Source organism: Fukomys damarensis, unplaced genomic scaffold (assembly GCF_012274545.1).
Source record: "Fukomys damarensis isolate Sample0158 unplaced genomic scaffold, DMR_v1.0_HiC HiC_scaffold_13, whole genome shotgun sequence".
NCBI classification, from domain to species: Eukaryota; Metazoa; Chordata; class Mammalia; order Rodentia; family Bathyergidae; genus Fukomys; species Fukomys damarensis.
Window position 1 is genome coordinate 6,897,296 of NW_022900925.1, and position 23,333 is coordinate 6,920,628.

Consider the following 23,333-nt stretch of genomic DNA (forward strand, 5'->3'; position numbering starts at 1 on the left):
TGTGCTATATGGTTCTCAGTTATACTCCAATCTTCATCTGCCTTTTCTTTTTCATTTTAGCTTATAATCCTTATTTATTTAAGGTTGTTATGAGTGATATTTTTCACTTATTTCAGAGAAAGGGGAAGAAAATAGTCATATGATGAGAAGAGAAAGAAATAGTCATATGATGAAAGAATAAGAGAGGGAAAGGAAGAAGAAAGAAAAAACACTTGGTGCACTATTCAGACACTTCTGTGTGCTCCTATGACTATGACTTGAATTCTGTGGTCCTCTGGAACCTCCTGAAATGTGTACCTAGGTAAGACAGATATTGTTGTCTAAAAGTTTCAAGTGAAGTCCCACAATGGGAAACAATAAATTCTCACATTTTACTGGCAGCATCCCTGTAGGGTAGATGTCCCCTCTGGAGCTTATTAAGAGTTGGAATTGACTCTGAAGACGATGACAGTATCCCAGGGTCAAGGGCGCCAGGCTTAAGCTGTCTTCTTATCCTTAACACTGTGATGATTTGCCAAATGATATCCTCCAAGTAGCAAGAATTTTAGTAATCCACGAGGACTAGAAACTAAGGGAAGCTATAAAGGAAAAAGTCATATCATCAGCTGAGGCTCCACTTGCCTTCTAATAATGCCTTCCTCACCCCTCCTCTCCTAGCCCTGCTCAGAGAGAACCATTGGGGGCCCCCACGAAAGCTAAAAGATTGCTCCTGCAGCAGTCATTATCTTAAAAATATATACTTCCTTCTTCTCTCACCCCACATACAAATCCAAATACACCAGAGAAGAAGAGAAGAAATGAAAAAAGAAAGTCTATTTTTGCTTTCTCTGCTTAAGCTCAGGCCACAGTCTGATTAGTTCTAGGGGAAAAAAAGGAGTGGAGGTGACCATGAACCAAAATGAGATTGAAACCCCTACTATATTTTTAAGTACAAGAAAATAAGGAGAAAATTAAGAGATTTGACAGAGGCATTAATAAGAGACAGAAAGAAGTTAGTCGGAACATTGTGGAGCAAGTCATTGGGTAGAAAAACAAATTTGTGTTCATCCCACACCCAGTTCAAACTTGGCTAAAATGAGAGTAGCCATAACGATGATAGTGTTTATGAAAGGCTAACTATGACTCTGCGACTAAACCAAGCACTAAAATTTCACACCCAGCTTTAAAATGGATGCCGTAGTGAAAACACAGAGGGAATATTTTTGATTTGACAAAGTCACAATGCTATAATTCAGCATTCAGATTAAAGTAGTCCTCCTCAGAGACCACCTTCACCAGGGTTTACATATACATTTGCCACCCCCACTGCTTCCTTCCAGGTGTGTTGTGGTGTGGGAGGGCCTTGGATGGTGGCAGGTATAGTCATCCCTTTGTTTCCATGGAGATTTGTTGCAGGGCTCCCTGACCAACATCACAGATAACACAAGCCATGATGCTCATCATTTATGTGTACTGTATAACATTTGCACAACCTCCCCTATACTTTAAATCAACTTTAGACTGCTTATAATATCTAACACAAAGTCAATGCTATGTAAATAATTGTTATAATGAACTGTTTAGAAAATAATGTCAAGAAAAAAGATGTCTGCATGCCAGTACAGATGCATTGTTCTCAAATATTTTAAAGTTGGAAAAGAAATGATGGGAATGCAGAACAGTGATTAGAGAAGTTGGGAAATAGGAAAGAGAGGAAAATAAAGGGAGACGGGATTTGATAAGTGCACACTATGTGCACATCACACTGAACCCCAGAATGTGCAATTCATACATGTTAATCAAAACTTTAAAAACATGTTAACCTGAGATGGTTTGACTCCTTTGATGTGGAACTGCAGACAGATAGGGCCAGTGGTATGTGGGGGAAGCTAATACCTGGGCCAGATGGTTAGCTAGCTTGAACCCCCTCATCTATTTATTCCAGTGTGCTGGAACTTTATTATTCCTCTCGGACCCATGGTGTAAGAAGAACATGGAATTAATGTGTGGGGATTAATCAAGAAATATGGGTAGTTATCCAACATCCACTCTAGAGCATGTTTTCCACATTTCAGGCAGTGTTAAGGAAGTCGCAAGAGTCATCTCTTTTGATCCTTCTAATAACCCTGAGAGAAAGACACCAGTGACTTCATCTTGCAGTAAGAACATCAGGCTCAGAAAGGTGAAGTAACTTGCCCAAAGCCACAAACCTAGAGAGAGTTAGAGCTGAGAATTAAATCCAGGCCTTCTTGCTCTACTTTGTTTATGCCATTGGGTGTCTTATGCTGAAAGTTAGTGATCACCAGACAGGACTGAAGAGCAGGAGGTCAGAGCAAGCAAGGAATCGAGACCACCACAGGCACCTCATCAACAAGTCAGAGAAAAGAGTGACATGAAGTTGTAGAAATCCAAAAAACTCTACAGAGGGGCTGGCAGGGCATAAGAACTGGAGAAACCTGATAGTAAGAAATATCCAGGATGCATAATTATGAGAGAGGTCATTTTTCCTTGTGTCTAGGAGAAGCTAATAAGTTCTCAGGGAGCAAACCAGGTGATAGTGATTCCTATGAGACATTTATAGCAATTACTGATGAGCAAAACATGACAGTCTACATGGAAAGAAGACAGGGGAGGCAAATTAAGCCAGTTTGTGGAGACCTCCAGAGGTTAAGTCCCTGGGATCTTTCTCCTTTATGTTGTGACTCTAATGATGAGAAGAAGCAGGTTTTCAAATAGAAGAGGAAAGTTAGAAACTTCTGCCATCCCTTTCAGTGGCAGAGTTTAAAGGACCGCAGAACAGTTCTAGTTTGAGAAAGACTGAATCAGGTTCCAAGAGAAGTTAGCAGATTCTGTCTTATACGAGTAACAGATAATGAAGAGCCTTTAACTTTGCTTTTGCAATTTTAGACTCAGGCAGAAGTAGGGAGAGCCAGACTAAATTGATGTAAAAGTGCACATATTCACACATATGCATGCATGCACATACACTAAATTTACACAACTTGTACCACTATTCTTACCACCCTAGATCATACAGTGAATCAGGGAGAGTCAATTCAGATGAGACTCACATTGGTGGCCCACTTTCCTGCTGGAAAATAACATGGATTTCTACCAATCTTTTATCTTTCATTTTCTGCTTTTATGTATACTCCTTTTTGATGCTTATTCTAACCTTCTTCAAGCAACACATATTTGTTCCTCCCTTGGTTCATTCACTCATTCATTCCTCAGAAACCATCTGGGTTCATTTTATGTTCTATAATGCATGCGAGACCTAAAAAGACAAATAAACTGTAATACTTCTTTGTGGTTGTGACACTGGTGTTGGGATTTATCAATGTTCTACATACTATCATGCAAACATGACTCCAGTTTGTAGATGCTTTGTTGTTTGCCATGCAAATGTGATTTCACTTTGAATAGCATTTAAAATTGATGACAACTCATTTTTTATCATAAAAGCATTACATGCACATTCATGTGCGTGCACACACATCATATTTTCTTCAACATCAAACATAGACATTCTGCCAAACACTGAAGGGATGCCTATTCCTCTTTTTTTTTTTTTTTTTGGTACTGGGATAGAACTACTTGGGACCTTCCACTTGTGAGGCAGGTGGCGGAACCACTGAGCTAAATCCCTGGCCCATTCTTCTTTGAAATTAATTAAAAACACATAATTAAATAAATTGGATTTATAGCGATATTTTTATAGTGCCAGTATTAACTTTGATGGTTTGGCTCCCTTTTCTTTCATTTCATTTTAACATCACTTTATGCTTGGAGACCTGGAGTGACTGAAAAGTCAGGTTATCCATAGCCAGCAGTTAAGAAGCACTTACTGATCTTTTGGCAGACGCTATTCCTACTGCTTTGCCTATACTGCTCAGTCTAGTCTTCACAGGAAGCCTGGAAGGTATACACTTGTATTATCTCTGTTGAAAGGATGAGGAAATTGAGGCAGAGAGACTTAATCTGCTCAAAGTCATACAATTAGTAATTTAAACAATTTTTTTCTTTTTTTGTATAGGGGATCGAACTTGGGACCTTGCACTTGCACTGAGCTGAATCCCTGGTCCCCAACTAGTCATTTTGTAGAGGTGGGATTCAAAGCTACACTGGCCCCAGAGCCCATTCCTTGGCTCTATGTCACACTGCACCACAAAGCAAAACTCCTTCCTACCGATGGAAAGACTGAAGGGTAAAGTAGCTCTGAAATAGGAAGAATTGAGTGATTTCTCCTTAACGTGAGCAGAAAAGTGAAAATAAAATAACTTGACAGTGCTGAAACTTAGTGGGAAGTTATTTTTTTGGTCAAAACAAAATAGTTCCACTTGCACAAGCATGCTAACTGTCATTACACACACTATGTAAACTCATGTATGACTCCATGTGATAGGCCTTTTAAAATGGCAAAATTTAGAAATCAAATAGCAATAAAATATAAAATTAATAGCATAAGCTTCATGGGCTACATGACATCTTGCTGAATTAACTTGTTACACCCAGTGTGAAGAAGATTCCACTGTCACACGAAGGTCCTTTTCAGCCCACACATCTCTGTTGCTTGTGGTATATGTTCAACCCATCGTCCCACTAGGTCTCTCCACTAGGGCTACCAGGAAATGGTTGTTTACACAGACAGCCCAGGCATAAGGTACCACATGATTTTGCTTGCTGGGAATACCTCCATTTTATGTAGCAGCATTCTGTAATTTTTAGTAGTCTACACAGTGGAAGACACACAGTACTTATGAAGGTGACAAAATTGCATTGCTCTTGAGAAAAGTGGGAAAAATGCAGCAAAATGACTCTGGCCCAAGCTCTCATCAGGACTTACTTTATCATGTATGCTACACAGTTTTAACAAGCTTAGTTATCTGGTTTCTCAATCTACAGCAGATGGAAACAGCAAATTAGAAGGGCAAGATACCACCATAGGCAGCAAGAGTGAAAATAGTGACAAATGGCAGCTGACAGCAAGAGAGAACAATATCAATCACTGGGCCATTTAGCATCAGCCCAAATTGCCCCAAATACAACTGGTCTCATCATAGAATAATACAATAACTGACGCTCCCAGTGATGACTCTGAGTCACAAAGAAAAGCTCAGACAGTTCCTGTCATACTACGTAAGATGTCATAAAATGTTAAAAGCGTCTATGAAAGATGTGCATTGAAAATGATTAAAATAAGAAAGAGTTTTGATGCTTAAGTGCAAGAACCCCAGAATGATTTATTTGAAATAGAACAACCCCTTGGACATTCTCATTATGGAGAATTGCTAAAATTATGTCTAACCTAAGTTGTCTCTTTTATTAGAATTGAAAGAACTTTAGAACAAAGGTTGAGAGAATTTTTTTTTGCCTCTAACATGCTCAATAGACTATTGTCAATGGTGGGACTCTTACATCATCAGTCATCATCATCACGCCCACAGTGAATAGTCCCAAGCACTACAATCATCAAGTTCTCATAGCAAGTCTACAGAGTGGTGTGGTTGCTAGCCTAGTCCAAAGGCTTTATGATGCAGTCATCTGGCTAGGCTGAACTACATTTCTCAGGATCCCCTTAGCAGTGTTTCCAGTTAGTCTGGGACACAGGACAGATTTTCACACCAGACTGGGAGGGCAGAAGTGAAATGTGGCCATTCTCTTTCAGGCTCCCACAACTTGCTGCTCATCTGCTAGTGATTCTTCTTGTCTTGGGCCACTGTCTAGCCTGCAACTGCTTCACCTTATCCTGCATCCTTTCCCTATTTTTGCTATCTTTTGGACTATGTGTGTGTGTCTCTGTGATGCAGGGTACCAGCTTCCCCAGACTTCAGAGAAATGGGAGACAATGAGAACCAACACTGGTTTTGGTTGGTTGTTACAGGCTTGCAGTCACATCTGTGGGTCCCAATTTATGTGTTCTTTTCTTACACATATCTTTTTCTTTCTAACTTCTTGCTTCAAACATCTCAAGTACCAGTATCAGACACAAAGGCAAGAGCAGCTATTTAGCCAATGCCAAGACTAGACTCTGGGCACTAGTTTGTGAACTATCACCATGGCACTTTCAATTCCATCTAGGTAAACAGCCACAAGTGAAATCTAACAGAGCTATAAGCATAGCTTTCCCTTCCACTGAAACACTTGACACAACTGTCTAGTAGAAAATGAAGGGAAAGATAAACATGCATATATTAGTGTCATAAAGGGCTCTAGGGCAGTGATTTCATATTCTGTTCAATGTGTTTCAGTTAGCAAAATACATGGCTAGTCATTTCTACTTAAAGTAACAATAGAAAAGATTAACCCAGACATACCATATTGCCTGGATAGAAGCATATAATTTGCATACACCAATATTACTAAACTATAAAAAAATCTTGACATCTATTTTTATTTAAGTTTTTAAATGTAGATGTACCTCACTCATCCTGCTTTGAGAATTTTTGATGTCAAGGTAAATGCTCTAATCTGGAAGTAAGGAGATCTAAATATAATCCTGGGTACATTTGCAAGTCCAGGTAAAGCATTTCACCGCTCAGAGACTGTAAAGGGAAAGGTCTCTTTTCTTTTTTGCCTTCACAGACTGTTCTGACTCCTTCTAATATCTTCCAATTTAGCTGATCATTGACATTTGCCATCCAGGTATAGGGCAATTAAGAGTTAAATTAAAGGTGTATAGCATATGTTCCTTGCAAAGAGTATATGAAAATCAAGTAAAAACACTATGGTCATACATAAATCAAATCCCCAAGTGGTAAGAATGCTGACTATTCACATGGATCTTAATCTTTTAAGGACTATGTCTTTATCATCTCTACAAGATCACCTTCTGGAAAACAAAATAAGATTCTATTGGATTCTTGAATTTCAAAGAAGGCCCAGGAAGGGCAAGAAATAAAAGAAACATCTGATTCTGTAATTTGGATATGGAATTTCAAGTCTTTTGAGATGGAGCAACATTTGGAACCCTGCTGTTGGTTTCTTCTCATATTTAATATGTGCCAGAACAGTGGCTCCGTGTAAGTAACTGAGAGAAATATGAGGGTTGGCCACTACCTTAAAGGAGCTCATGATCATATGAAATTTTTATTAATGAAGCAGAATCTTAGAGTTACAAGTGAACTTTCAAATGGACTATTGCAGCAGGTCCCAAGCTTTAGCCTGTACCAAGAGCACTTGAATTTCCTCATAAAACACAGGTTCCTGACCTCTATTTTTGAGTTTGTGATTCATCAGATGTGGGGAGAACCTCAAGAATTTTCATTTCTAACAATTTCCCCTATGGTATTGATACTGGCTGGCCAGGTGCTATATTTAATAACTACTAGTCTTGGAAATTCCACATCTGTTCTTCTAAGGAAGGGCCATACTAAGGGTTAACATTTTATATTGTACTCATGCTTTTCTAATCTGTCCCTAAACTCTTAGAAATTTTATGAGAAACCATCTGTTATAAGAACAAAAAATAAAGAGTAAATTTTATTAACACAATTGTTGCATGGGCTTTATTTCCATGGCTTGTGTTTTTAAATTTCCTATTAAAGTGAGCCAAAATTGATAGTTTCTAGATTGCGGCCAACATTGCCTTGTTCGTTATAAATCTCTGCCTCAGTTCAGCACAGTCTCTTCTAACTTATTAACCTTTTGAATCTGGCATAGACCAAATATTTTCTAACATGTTAAACTCCAAAGCCACTTAGCATCAGTCTTAGTTCTTTCCTGTGGAACATCATGCATCACGCCTTTGACCTCTGCTAGTTAGCTGTTTCCATATCCAAAGGCAGCATCATATTCTCTCACAGAAACATCAATCTCTCTGTCTTCTCTGGGTTTATCGCCTCTGTTAATGTTTTGCCCCTTTTCCTGAGCTCATAGAAGTTTGGAGGTCAACTCAGATTAAGGGTAAATTTTTCCATTAGTCCAATAGTACATATTGACTGAGCACTTTGTACATGCCAAAGACTGCAAAGTTTGTCTAGAGCAGAATAAAAGACTGATTCAACTTTCATATGATTCATATTCTACTGGGAAAACATTCATATATTTTGCATTGTCTTCCTGGCCTTTTATTTGTCTCTTTCTGAACATAATGCATTTTTCTATTGACTTTTCCTTCTTAAAAATAAATTTCTTCCAACATTGTAACATTATTTTACTTGGAAGATTCAGGGCATCCTATGTGAATGCTCTCATTCATTTATCCAACATTTACTTTCTAAAATACACTGAGAGTCACTCAGGAGTGAAATGAAAAAATATAGAAATATCCCTAAAGAAATCTTTCCAGAGCTTAGGAGAGGATAGGTGAAATGAACTACAAAACTGTGATGGTTTTGAAACATGTTCTTTGGCTTTTGTTGCACCAAAAAATTGGGTTTATTTCCTCTTTCTTCAAGTCTTCATAAGCATGTATAACAACTTTGATCAAGAATATAACAGAAGAATTAATTATTCTCTTTTCCAAAATGATGTCATAAAAATCAATACAACTTCACTCTGTCATTGGAATATTTATGCCTGAAACTATAAGCCTCATATAAGAAGTCACTACAGTGAAGCTTCTGTTCTGCAAGGAAGTTCAGACCATGTGAATAATACCTGTGAAGGTGTTCCAGTTAAGGTCATTTCAGCTGAGGGCCTAGTTTACAGACAACAATTGCCACATATGTGAGTAAAGACAGTCCTATCTGATTCTAGGCCCTAGCTATAGAGTCTTCCAACCAACTCCTCAGATATCTGAAACAAAAACAACTTGTTACCATTGGAGCTGAGCCCACAAATCTGTGAGCCTAAGAGTTGTTTTGTCTTACTCAGTTTGGAGTAATTTTTTATGCAGCACTAGGAAGCAAAATAAAAACACACAGCCATATCTGTTTTTATTCATTATTTTCCCTATAAGCTAGATTTAGAGGAGTCTTTCACATGTTTCAAAACCTCTGGGCACAATTCTTTTCCACTTGCACTGGCTATCTGCTCTCTCCCTCTCCCTCTTTTTCTCTCTCTTACCATCTTTATTCTATAGTTTCAAAAGGCATTTATGAGACAATTTTTACAGTTCTATGGAGACCCCACTCTGAACATCTATCAAAAGAGTGATCAAAATGTACTTTAGAGACTATGATTCTTCCCTAATGTCTAATATTCCGTCTGGGTAAATTTAAATAAATTATCCCTTACATGTGCTTTTTAGGGGATGACAATTTGAGTGACAACATCCCATTTCGAATTATACATTCATATTAAAGCCTTCTTAAAGGCCTAACATCAAAGCAAGATCCCTTCTAGAAACCCAATAGCAGGCTTACCAAATCCCAAAGACCCTATGGTTAACACTGTCTGGTCAATGAAAAAAGTTCAATAAAGAAGATCCCACATCAGTATGTGTCAAGGATCATGAAGCTATGGGAATCATTTCATGAGAGAGAAGAGACAGTTGAAATACTAACTTCCACCCGTAATGTTGGAGGTATAGCCACAGTGAAGGGGAGGGAATCTGCAAAGGTTCTGGAAGACTTAGCTGCTCACAAAACTATGATTCTGTGAGAAAGAGGGCAAAATGGAAGAGATCCCTGTCTCTCTACACAAACAATGTCAGTGGTTGCCTCAGTGCATAGGTAGAATAAAATTCACTCCAATACTGATAACAGAGAAAATGAAACCTTCAAAGGGATTAAAAGCTAAATGGCAAAAACCAGTGCTTGCAGCATGTAAAAGTTGAAAAAATTTATCACCTCATGTGCATTCAGAACCTTTGGTGTTGGTGGTATATAAATCCACAGGATTTGCACATTTTGTGTACAGTACATTGTTTTGAGTAACGATCATGTTTAACATGTTTCATGGGTATATATCTATACCTATATCTTTGTGTGTTTTTCTGTATGCATTAAAATTTGGCAAGTTATACATAAAATGTGCAGTTTTTTACATTGCAGTTATAGCTCAGAAATGCTGCAAGAATGACAAAAATCCACAGGTCTCAATAAAAAGGTATCTCTTGTGAAGTTACTTTCTGTATCTAAAAATATAATTGTCTGTAGTCTCCATCAATTGGTGGATTCTAAGGAAAAATAGAATATAATTATAACCCGGCCTCCTCTCCACATTCTCCTAAAACTATTAAACAAGACTTCTTTAAAGGCGAGACGTTCTCCTGTCTCTTTGACGTTTGGCTGAAATATTTAAAATAAAGTATGCCTAGCAGAAAGGGATTGGCAGATTCAATTCTACATTTCTGTCAGAAGTGAAAGACGGGTACCTTGCTATGGAAGTAGTGTGATTTACAGCAAAAAGAACACGAGAAAGTGGGCTCTCTTTTTTAAAGTCCACTTCCAGTTAACAGTGCAGCCTGCTTGTGAAGAGTCGGGAAGGTTGCAGACACCATGTGCCTGCTCCAGGCAAAAACACTCTGAAAATTGTGAACTGTTCTGTGGTGTTGCAAGTCAGAAAAATTATGACAAACAAGAATCAAAGCACAGACAATTAGATCTCTAACATTTAGTCAAAACTGAGCTCCCAGGCAGACACCATGTTCATTCTCAAACCAAAGATAAAGAAAGTGCCTTGAGGTTACAGATGTTGTTTTCTGGTATTCAAGCCTCCACACTCAATTAGTTTATTTTAAAACATTTAATGAGCTATCTTTAGATACCAAGAACAAAGAATGGATGTGAGAAATGATTAAAACCTATCCAGTGACAACTTAGAACTTGTATGCTAACCGAGAAGACAGGAGAATAAGCAATTAAACACAAACGACTGAGGGCAGAAAGAGATGTATACAAGTCCAACAGGAGAAATGACTCCAGCTAGACAAATCCAAAAGTTCCTGACATGGAAGAGAAGCTTTAGGCTAGATGTTCAAAAAGAAAGAGGAAATTGACAGGGTAAAGAACACACACACACACACACACACACACACACACACACATTTATATTTATATATATATAAAAAGGTGATATGGAAGTTATGTGTGATTTGTGGGTTAACCCATAACAAATAGAAAATTGGTGAACACTAGGAAGGTCAGTATATTAAGAGTAAACTATTAATTAATAATAATTAATAGTAAACTACTTATTTGTGAAAGTTATGAAACTGTGGAGCGGGTTTGTTCTTCACGTGGAGTATAGCAGTCCAGAAAGGGCAATGGAAAATTTTAAGAACAATGACTTTGATAGATGAGGACATATGCAGCTACAACAAATAATGGGGTAGAGTGGTGCGGCAAACACCTCCACCATCCCACAGATCAATACAGCTCATGCACGTGTAGCAGGCCATGAAGGAGGACATTTGACAATGAGGATCTATGCTCAGGTCAAAGAAAAGGTACCCCCCATTCATGAAATCACCTTTCTGCTCCATGGCTCTCTCCTGTCCTCAGACTACCCTCCAGTTTAAGACCTCAAAGAGATGATTACAGAACTATCCAGTCTTCCAGTTTGGAGCACAAATTCTATACACAGAGAGAAGCTCTATAGTTGGAATATGAAAAAATAGAAGCAAAATAATATGGGACCTATGAAGAGATTCTAAACACAGATGGAGAGTATAATACTTACACAGCAATAGAAGAGCATTCTGCTTCAAAAGGTTTACTGCAGGAAACAGATATAAATTTTAGACATTTGTCTTGTATTGTCAACAATATTAAAACAAAAGACAACACAGTGAGATCAAAAGGCAGCTGTTATGAAAGTTATAAAAGGAACTAGATGAGATAAGCAGAGAATGTTACTATAAAACGTGAAAAGAGAATTTTTAAATGCATAAAAGAGTCAGTGGTGCAAAAAATTACATCAGCAATGTGGAGGATGATTTTGAGGAACTCACTCAAAATCCAGAGAGAAAGGAAAAATAAATTCTTAAACAAGGTGATGGGACAGACAGATAACAGCAGAAAAGGATCCAAAATCCATATTAATAGTGTATTTGATGTACAGAATAAGAGAAACTGAGACGTCAATATTAATGATTTAATAAAAGAAAAATATCCTTAAACCAAAGGCCTACACTTACAGATCAAAAGCCTTCAACAAATGTTAAATAGATTCCTACAAGAAAGAGATCTTCAATCGGAAGGTAAAATAAGATAGATTTAACAATATGCCTACCTTCCTATTTAAAAAAATAGATTAACTTTAAAATTACCATGTATAACATGGAATGGTAAAGGTAATCAACCGCATTTGTGGCTGGAAAAGGGTGAGATCAAAACATTCTATATGGGCTCATTTTAGTTAAGATGCTTCCCATTGCAAGAGGCAGAGGCCATGACAGGGAAAAGCAAACTACTCTGATTGGCAGTCTCACAGCAGTCCCACAGAACAGGAGAGAAACACCCCACCAAGGGACCAAAGGAAACGGAAATGGGAACTCATGTCACAGAAATCACATCCATAGCTGCCACTTTCCACTGCCTTCTGTCCTTTAACCTCACACTGACATGCCTTCTTTCTCTATATTCATCTCCACAAAATTCCTAACATAAGGTTATTATCTGCAGTACAATCACAACACCCACCTACCTCTTCCTGCAAAGGGTGGTAACTCAGCATCTCAACTGGTTATTGATCCATTCACCTGCAAGTCCATTGTCTCTAGAAGATGTGTGGCACTCTCATTCATGGTCAGACACAAGTGCTTAAACTCATGCAGCCTGAGGCTAAATGATAGATTTAGCCACTTCTGACAAGCCGAATGTTGCAATGATAGAGAATAGGTGCACCCAATAGAAGCTCTCATTTAGAAAAGAGAAGAAAGGGAAACCATTTCAGTGGCAACCAGTGCATGAAAGCTCCTGCAAGAGAGAAATGGAAAGATCTTCTGCCTAATGTTGGAATAAGTCCTCAGACCACTGGCCTAACTGCTCTATTAACCATCATCTCCACAGTTGAGTGGGGCACAAAGGAGACTTGGTGACAACACCTACTTAGCAGATCTTTCCTAAAGGGTGAATCGCCTAGGACCAGCAATTTTAGGGGCTCTGGACAAACACCAGACAGGCTTAGGGTTTATCTCTTAGTAGAGTTTCCTAAAAATGTAGTTACTATGGGTCAATTTGATTTTAAAAATTAGACAATCCATGCTGTGTCCTCTGCATATGGGTCCCGCCCATACTGTTTCTAACTTACCAATGGGCCAGAGTCCTCTTCCCATCCAGATCTGGAACCAAATCTTGCAGAACCATTCTTCGTTGCCACCCATGATCATCACAAATTGCTGAGACAAATTTATTATACTCTTTGACTTCGTCTTCAAGAGAGTGTTTTAACTCTGAATTAAGTAGGAGACAGCATTTGAGAGGGACTTGTTTACCTTCAATGGTTGCAGTCTCATTTCTCAGTGAATGTCTGTGATAGGGAGCTACTATGATGGCAACCAGTGATCACCACCTCCCATCACATATACCCTCTAAGTGTGACTTGGATACATTGACCTATTTCTAAGATGTTGGGTAATAAAAACCTTGAGGAATCTGTCTTGGGCAGTTCTTCTCCTTCCTTCATCTAATGCATTGACCATGGGGAAATCCAGCTACCAAGTTTTGAGGCAACCTAGTGGAGAGGCCCATGTGGCAAGGTTATCTATTCTGCAAACTACATGAGATATTTGGAAGCAAATACTCTCTCTATCAAAGTTGAGTCTCTAGATAAACTCAGAGCTTCAGACCACACATTAATTGTAGTCTTTTGAGACATTCTAGGTCAATGGTATTCATCAGTGCTATGTTAATCACTATCTCTTGGACAGGGAGATAAATGTTTATTGTTTTAATCTCCTAAATCATAGGGTAATTTTATGCAGTAATAGATAACTACTACAAATTTTTTTAAATCTCCTGCTCTTCCTTGAATTAGTTGGAGCTTGATGTAAAGGATTTGTGAAAGTGTATGATGATCTGACTACTTAGATGACAGATCACACTTGTACAATATTCCTTTCCTACTTTCAGATAGGTAACTGGGACCAAAATGTGATTCTTTATGGGGATGTTTACTAGTCTATCAACAGAAATAAAGACAATAAAAAAATACTACTCCAACATCCTGACAACATTCTAAAGCTTCAGATTCAATAGATACTCCAACCAAATCCTAAGATAGATGGAGCATAGGCTCAAACAATATAGATAGATGTTCCTTTAAAATGAAAAATGGGGCCAGGGATTTAGCTCAGTTGTTCTGCTGCCTGCCTGGAAAGTGCAAGGTCCAGAGTTCGATCCCCAGTACCAAAAAACAAAACAAAACAAAAAGAGAAAACAACAACGACCCCAAAATGGATCTACTATATGATCTAACTAATCCACTTGTGCACATGTAGCCAAAGAAAATGCAATCAGTCTATCAAAGAGACACCTGCATTCCCATGTTTATTGCAACACTACTCAGAGTAGGCAAGATATAGCACGGACTGAGGTATTCATCCATAGATGAATGAATAAAGAAAATGTGGCATTTATGTAAAATGGAATATTACTTACCCCAAAGAAATTGAAATTGTCTAATTTGCGAACTAGATGGAACTGGAAAATATTATTGGGTAAAGTAAGCCAAAACAGGCAGGCAAGTACTGAATGCTGTCATACATGAAAGCTAAGAAAGGTGATCTAAGAGTAGAAGGGAGTAGAATACCGATTACCTGAGGCTAGAAGAGCAAGAGGAGGATGGGGGAAGTTGGGCATTGTGCATGAAAGTATAGTTAAATAAAAGAAATAAATTCTAGTACTGCATAGAACAAGTGAGGCTACTGCAGTGCTTGATAATGTATTACAAATTGTATAAAAACTAGAAAAGAAACTTGAAAGTACAAAACACGAGGAAATGATGTGAAAATATAAATTACCTTAATCTGATTGTTATACAAGGTGTAAATGTATTGAAATATCATGCAATTGTCCATAAATATGTATAATTATTGCATTTTAATTTTAAAATAATAACAATAAAGACAGAGCTCCAGATCTCTAGGTGGCAGCTCAATTAGTTGCTTCATTATTACATAATAAATATAACAAATTCCCAGCCAGGTTTGGGGACATTCACATCACACTGAAAACCATCTCAACTTAGCCACTTCTTTTTTTGTTTGTTTGTTTGGTTGGTTGGTTTTTTGAGACAGGGTCTCACCATGTAGTTGAGATTGACCTGGAAATCACTATGTAGCCCAGGCTGGTCTCAAACTCACAGCGATCCTCCTGCCTCAGCCTCCTGAGTGCTGGGATTACAGGTGTGCGCCACCATGCCCAGCTTTAGCCACTTCTTAATTAGGGTTTTGTAATACACTTAGACCAATTTAAATTAGGTATAGTCGAATCCAGAGGCACAAGTGATGACTTCAGATATCATAACTTCCTATCCATCCCTTACCTTGACTCTCCTTGACTTGAGGAGAAAGTCTCACTAGATAGAAGCCATGACGTCTCCTTGGTGATCCTCCCAACACAGTTCTCAGCTCATCCTACTAACACATCTTTCAGAGTAACAACATTTGGGAAAATAGAACTTCACCCATAACTTCATAGCAATCCTTGTGGTTAAGGCATTTGACAAAATGAGGTGAGCAAACAAAAACTATAATACTCAATTTCAATCTTGCTATTTAAGTTGATTCTCTGGTGTGAAGAACTAAAAGTGTAAATAAGGTTCAAATTGTGTGATTGATAATGTGAAATAGGAATTCCACAAAGGTCTAAAGGAGTAGGGGAAGTGGAAAGGGTAGGGGAAAATAAAGAAGGGAAAAGAAAAATAGGAAACAAGGAAAAATAATGGAAACAAAATCTTTGTAAACAGGGAAGGGTGGAGAGGGTGAAGAGAGGGCAGGGTTAAGGGGAAAAATAAGAACCAAGATACATCATGTAAAGATACAATCTCCAAATGATGAATGTAACTGTACTGTATACCTAAAAAGTACCAATAAACTCAATGAAAAAAAATTGTGGTCCATAGGCCAGCAGCATCAACATCTCCTGAGAGCCTTAATGAATGTTAACGCAGCATCTCAACCTCCACCCAGACCTTCTCAGTCACACTGCGTTTCCCCATAGACTTATGTGCACACACAAAAGTCCAGAAGAGCTATATCAATACCTCCCAAGTGGCCAACCAAGTGAGAACACAATGGAAAAACATTTATGTGTCAGGACTCAGAAAATGTAATACCATCTATCCTCCTTGAAATTCAAAGATGTCCAGACGCTGGGTGATAAAAAGTCCAAGAATGAGAATGCTGAGCTTTAAAAGGACAAACTATGAGCTTTTAAACCATTAAAAACATAATTAGAAGTAAACAGGATATCTGTTGAGCTGAAGATTTGCTCTTTAATCCTGTATTTCCTTGTCTCTAAAGGGAATGAGATGTTCCATTTGAGTTTCAGGCCTGGCTGCATACTGGGATTATTTGGGTAGACTTATATACCATTGCCAGGTACTAACTAAACCATCACCAAACTAACTGAACCAGAATCTCCAGTGACGAGGGAGGCAGTATTCTTTAAAAACCACATGATTTGTGGCTGAAGATTTAGCTCAGTGGTTCTACCTCCTGCCTTGCAAACCCAAGGACCTGAGTTCGACCCCTGGTACCAAAAACAAACAAACAAACAAACAAAAAACTACATTGCTTTAACAAGGGTCTGTATTTTCATGAACTCAAAACCAGTTATGTCCCATAAAAGGCAAAGAACCTTCTCTTGCACAGCTTTTATTATAGCATCCTAGATTCTACCATCTCTAGGAATTCTACCATCCCTAGATTGTACCAAGCCACCATCTATTTTTTTAAATTGCCATTTTGGCTGAATGGAGGGCGGGTGTTGGGTAGGAGTATCCCCCTTTTATAATTCTGAATGTTTTTTAAGGAGTACACATCATACTTAAAGGTACGTGGTTTTTTTCTAAAGTTCACTGTGACTTTCTGTGTGCAAGTTTAAGGATAAACGTTGAGACCTTCTCATAGTTTGTGTGTTAGGTGGCCTCAAAGCTGAAAAGAAACAGGAAAGTCACTCTGTATATAAAGGAAGAATGTGGAGCTTTGTGGGAGAGAGAAAGAGCAAAGAAGCCTCAGGTAAGGATGAAGGAGGAAGTGTGAAAAGTAAAGACAGTAAAGCTCACATTTTATTGAAATAAAGAGAAATGACTAGTGGAGTTGGAGATCCGAAAGTGCAACTGAAAACAATGACACTTGGAAAATGGGGAAGATGGAAATAGAATCTGCAGATGAGATTATCTGGCTCTCAGAGAAGCCTCAGCAAGTCCTGCAGCAGCACTTGAAGAGTAAGCTCACAGACGTCATCCAGTTGTACCCAGATCTCCCTGAGTAATAGGCCCTTGTGACAACTGTTTGCATCTCCTCTTGAGAGTACACAGCTTCCTTCACACTGCTGACCATTTTTTCTGGTGGTATCTGCTGAGATGAGCCTGTGGATGCAAAAGCAGGTAGAACACATGTTCAGCATACAGAGGGGAGACATGTCAAAAACTCATCACAGTATTAAACTTATAATTACAAACTGAGGCAAGCACTATGAGTTCGATCCCCAGTACCAAAAACAAAACAAAACAAAACAAAAAAGAAAGAGGAAGAGTATGGTTCCAACAAAGCCAATAAGAATCTATGGTGGGCAAAGTGGTCAAGATATTTCTCCAGAAGAGAATGTTTGAGTTTAGATAAAAAGAGGTGGGGATCATGCTGTGGTGCTCGGTTCTTATCACAAGATCAATGGGAAACCAAGGAAGGCTTCTAAGCAGAGGCTGGAAAGATATCTCTGCAGTGGAGAACAAATTGGAGGGCTCAGAAGAGATGTAGGGAGACTAGTCAGGAACCCCTTGCAATAGTCCAGCCTAGGATGCCAGCAGCTTGGATCATGGTAGTACCAATGAAATACGAAGATGTAGTTGAATGAAAGACGTCTTGGGATGTAAAACTGGCAAGACTGTGCAAGGTCCAATTGGGAGAGAACAAGAATGATTTCCCCAAGCTTTCTGACTAGCAATGGATGGTGGTGTAGTTTAGAGGTAAAACAAATATGAACTTTACACAAGAATGGCTAACCTCTCTTGCTAACACGGTCTACAGCTCAAAATATCAAAATAGATAAGCCAGAGCTGGAGATTTAGCTCAGTAGTTGTGCCTCTCAAGCACAAGGTTCCAAGTTCAATCTCCAGTACCAAAAAAAAAGAAGGATCCTCACCGGGCATTTTATGCCCTTCCTTTGTGCATCCAAGTTTACAGATAGTCCCTAGACTGCATGCCCTGGTGCCTATCATTAAAGCTGAGAGGATAGTAATATGTTTTCTGAGGAATTATCTTGACACCTTAGAACGTCTCACTAACCAAAGAGAGATGTGCAGTCTGCTCAATCACAATTTAGTACTAGGCTGTGGTTATTTAAAAGGCTGGGCCAACATTCTCTGGAAGGGCACAAATCCATTTTCTGTTAGTGTTACAGAATACCTAAAACTGGGTGATTTATAAAGCGTAAAGGTTTATCTTGGTTCATTGTTCTGGAGGCTCCAGGGGCACAGTGTTGCCCCAAAAGTCAGTTTTCATTCTACCACTCTTCCCACAGCAATTAACCTAGCCCTGCAAAAGTACTCCATCTTAATCCTTCTCACTTACATAATCACATCTTAAAGGCTCATCTCCCAGCACTAACACATTAGCAATCAGATTTCAACATGAGTTTCAAGGGGGCACAACACATTCAAACCACAGCCTCCAACAGTTTACATCCCCCTGGAAAGTCCACCTTAATATTTTAAGGGTCAATTTCCTCACCACCAAAACAAAGAACATCCTTTGTGCCTGGCAGTTTTTCTATGAGATACAAGAGTTGATCTCATTTATTATGTCCTCCTCCTTGAAATATCTTCCTCACTTGCCTTCTGGGAGGCATTATTTTGCTGAACTTCCTCCTACATCACTGGCTGCTGCTTCTAAATCTCTGCTGATTCCCATTGTGCTTCTTCACCTTTAAAATTTGACTTTCCCTGAGGCTAAGTCTTTGGGCCATTTTTCTTCCCCCCCACCCCCATACTCCCTAGTGATCTCATCAATCCCTATGACTTTAAGCATTATTTATACCCTAGTCTACCTCTACAGCTGCAATATCTCAACTTATTAGCTACTTTTTTTCTTCCCACATCTCCACTTATACTTTAACCCTAACATGTCTAAACCTGACCCTTAATTTTTTGCTATCCATCTTTCCTCCACTGTTTCCCACCTCATTTATGGTAATAATATTTTTTCCATTTTATTGAGAACAAAAAAAGCATAGTGCCTGGTCCTCACTTCCTCCTTCCTTAAGAGCTTTCGATGAATAGTAACCATTTACACACAACCCTCAAGGCACATCCTGAGTCCAGCTACTCCTCCTGACCTCTGTCAGCACCATCCTGCCCAATGGAATCTGTCTCCAATTTCTGCAGTTGCCTCCTAAATGAACTGTCTGTCTATTCTTGCATGTTCTCTATCTTTTACCCCAAAATCAGTTTTCATTATACAACAGGAACTAGATTATGTCACTCCCTGCCCTCCACTCCCTGGTACATCTTTTCCCACTTAGATCAATTCCAAAGTCTGACTAAACTTGAAGCCCCCTGGCCTACCTCTCTAACCTCACTCCTACTCACTCACTGAATGAAGAAGCCACACTACTACTCCCATCATGCAACATCTAGCACCCTCCTGACTTCGGGCTTTCTCACATGATGAATCTTTCTCAGGGCTCAGCTGTCTCCTTGCTGCATTCAAGTCTCTGCTTTTAATATCATTTCCTCAGAATCCTCCTTGACCACTTTCTTAAAACTCCTAACCTGATCCCTCTTTATAATCTTGCTCTGCAGTATTTTTCCTCAGTATATGTATCTCCACTTGACATGATAATTCTCAGTTATTTAAATCTTAGTCTCCCTATAAAAGCACAAGATCGTGAGGGACAGGACTATGTCTAGCTCATCCACCGCCGTGTTGCCAGCATGCAAAAGACAGTTCAGTTCACTAAACGTTTTTTGGCTAAATGAACTAGTCAATAAATGAATGCTCCATTCCATTTAAAATATGCTAAAGAAAGAATCACTTGTAAGAACCAGAGACTACAGAGGAAAACCGTGGCTAACAGAAAATATTGCCTGAGTTTTGGAGCAGGTTGAGGGAGACTGAGGGGGAGGAAACACTAGGAATAAAAAGGGAAGCTGCAATTAAAAGGAGGCAGGAACTTACAGTGCATTGCTGAAAGAAAAGAAGAAGAAAATAAGAATAAAGAATAAGGATATTGAGCTTAAATACTTCCTCAGACCTAGAGGCCCTGAAGTGTGAATGCATGTAATATAATTGGGAGAAAGACATTCTAAAAGGGTAGAGCACATTGTGGAAAAGCAGAGGGAGAGAGTGTAGATGAATAAGAATAAAAATATGACTCTATTGTGTTTACAAAAACCTACGATGTCCTTAACTGAATGTTTGTGTAAATGGTTTTGGTTTTCCTGGTGGGGGAAAGGGGCTGCAAATCTTGTGTTTATACTACAGAAATTCATTTTGCAGTTTTGAAAAGCTCATGAGAAGCGAATACAATAAAGGATGTGGAAGTAGAAAGAGTTCTGCAAATGAAAGGTATCGTTATGAAAAGAATGCAAAGCAATGTTGCTAGGATGTGAGGGTGAACGTTTGCCAGCCTGCTCAGAATTCTGAGTGGCTCGGAGTCCAGGGCTCAGAACAAACCCAGACCTCCTGTTGCCAGATAAGTAAGGCAGCCAGTGATGACTCTACTGTTGTCACTGCCAGAGGGTGGTATGATGAGGAAGAAGGAGCGATACAGCCCCTGAAGGACTCTTAGCCCTTTAGGATGCAGCGTTCATTTACTTTACTTTCTTTTCAGCTTTAATTGAGTTTATTGGTACATTATAGGTATACAGTACAGTTACATTCATTGTTGGGATCTTGTACCTCTACATAACAGGTCTTGGTTCTCATATTTTCCCTTGTCCTTGCCCTCCCTTCACCCCCTTCTCCCCTCCCCATCTACAAGCACTTTATTTCCATCTTTTCTTTATCTCACATTTTTTTTCTTTTCCCTTATTACCCTTCCCCTATTCATCCCACCTTCCCTACAACTTTAGCTCCTTCCCATTTCACAATGCCAGTAATCTTTTTAGGATCTTATGTATTATTGCAATTTATTCACACCAGAGAAACTATTTGGTATTTACACGTGTGCCTTATTTATTTCACTTAGGAGTATATCTTCAATATGTATCCATTTTCCTATTAATGAATCTATTTTCTTGTTCTTTATGGCTGAGTAATATTCCATTTTATAGAAAAAACACATCTTCTTTATCCAGTTTCCAACTGATGGGCAAATGGGCTGTTTCCAAGTTTTAGCTATTACAGACTATGCCACTATAAACATAGGTGTGCATATATCACTGTGATATAATTCTTTTAGGTCTTTTGGAAAGATACCCAGCAGAGGGATGGCTGGGGCAAATGGAACCTCTAATCCCACCTCTTTGAGGTATCTCCATATTGATTTCCACAGTGGATGTACCAGGCTGCACTCCCACCAACAATGGAGAAGGGTTCCTTTCTCCCCACAACCCCACCAACATTTCTTATTGTGTGATTTCTTGATAGCAGCCTTTCTTTGTGGGTTGAGGTGAAATCTCAGTGTTGTTTTCATCTGCATCACTCGAATGACCAGTGATGTGGAACATTTTTTCATATATTTACTTGCTGCTTTTCTTCTTTGTCTGATAAATGTCTGTTCATTTCGGATGCCCATTTTTGAATTGGGTCCTTATATTTGGGGGGAGCTGATTGTTTTGAGTTCTTTATATATTCTAGATAATAGTCCTTTGTCTGAGGAGCAGCTGGTAAAAATTTTTTCACACATTGTAGGTTGTCTCTTAGTTCTGCTGATGGTTTCTTTTGCAGTACAGAAGCTTTTTAATAAGATGAGATCCCAGTTGTTGATTTTTTGTACTAGTTCCCATGCTACTGAGGATTTGTTCATAAAGTCTTTTCCTATGCCAGTGTCTTCCAGGGTTCTGCCTAACTTACCTTCCAGAAAGTTTAATGTCTCTGTTTTAATATTTTTTTCAGCTTTACTTGAGTTTATTGGTACATTTTAGGGATACAGTACAGTTACATTTATTGTTGGGATCTTGTACCTCTACATGACAAGTCTTGATTCTCATTTTTTTCCCCTAACCTCTGCCCTCCCTTCACCCCCTTCTGTTTTAATATTTAGATCTTTAATCCACTTGGATTTTAATTTAGTGCATGGTGAAAGATAAGGGTCCAGTTTTAATCTGTGGCAGGTTGAAATACAGTTTTTCCAACACCATTTATTAAAGAGACTCTTTTCTCCACTGAGGATGGTCAACTCCTTTGTCAAAGATGAGGTACTGCATACATCTGGATTTTTTGTGTGTGTGTCTTCCAGTCTGCTCCACTGATCCTCAGGCCTGTTTCTTTGCCAGTACCATGCTGTTTTTATCATAGTGGCTTTGTAGTATACTTTCAAATTGGAAATTGTTATACCCACTGCCATGTGTCTGTTGCCTAGGATGGCCTATGCTATTCTAGGTCTCTTATGGTTTGAAATGAATTTTTGGATTCTTTTTTCTAATTCTGTGAAATACAGCATTGGAATTTCAATTGGCATTGCAATGAATCTGTATAGCAGCTTTGGTAGTATGGCCATTTTCACTGTTGATTCTTCCTACCCAGGAACAGGGGATATCTTTCCATTTTTTATATCCTCTTCAATTTCTTTTTCCAGAGTGCTATAGTTTTCAGTGTAGAGATCTTTTGCTTCTTTTGTTAGATTGATTCCTAGATACTTCATGTTTTTTAGATGCTATTGTAAAAGAAATTTTTTCACTTATTTGTCTCTCAGTGAGTCTGTTATTTGTGTATAAGAAGGCTATTGATTTTTGGGTGTTCACCTTGTATCCAGCTACTCTTCTGAATCTGTCAATTAAGTCTAGAAGTCTTTTGGTGGAGTTTTTTGGGTATTCCTTAATGTAGAGTATCATATCATCAGCAAACAATGACAGTTTAATTTCTTTCTTTCCTATCTTTATTGCTTTAATTTCTTTCTCTCATCTAATTGCTATGGCTAATGTTTCCAGAACTATATCGAAGAGGAGTGGTGATAGTGGGCATCCTTGTCTTGTTCCTGATTTTAACATGAAGGTTTTTAGTTTTTGAACATTTAATATGATGTTGGCTGTTGGTTTTTCATAGATAGCCTTTATTAAGTTGAGATGTAGGCCATCTATTTTTTGTAGGGTTTGTATCATAAATGGGTGTTGAATTTTGTCAAATGCTTTTTCTGCTT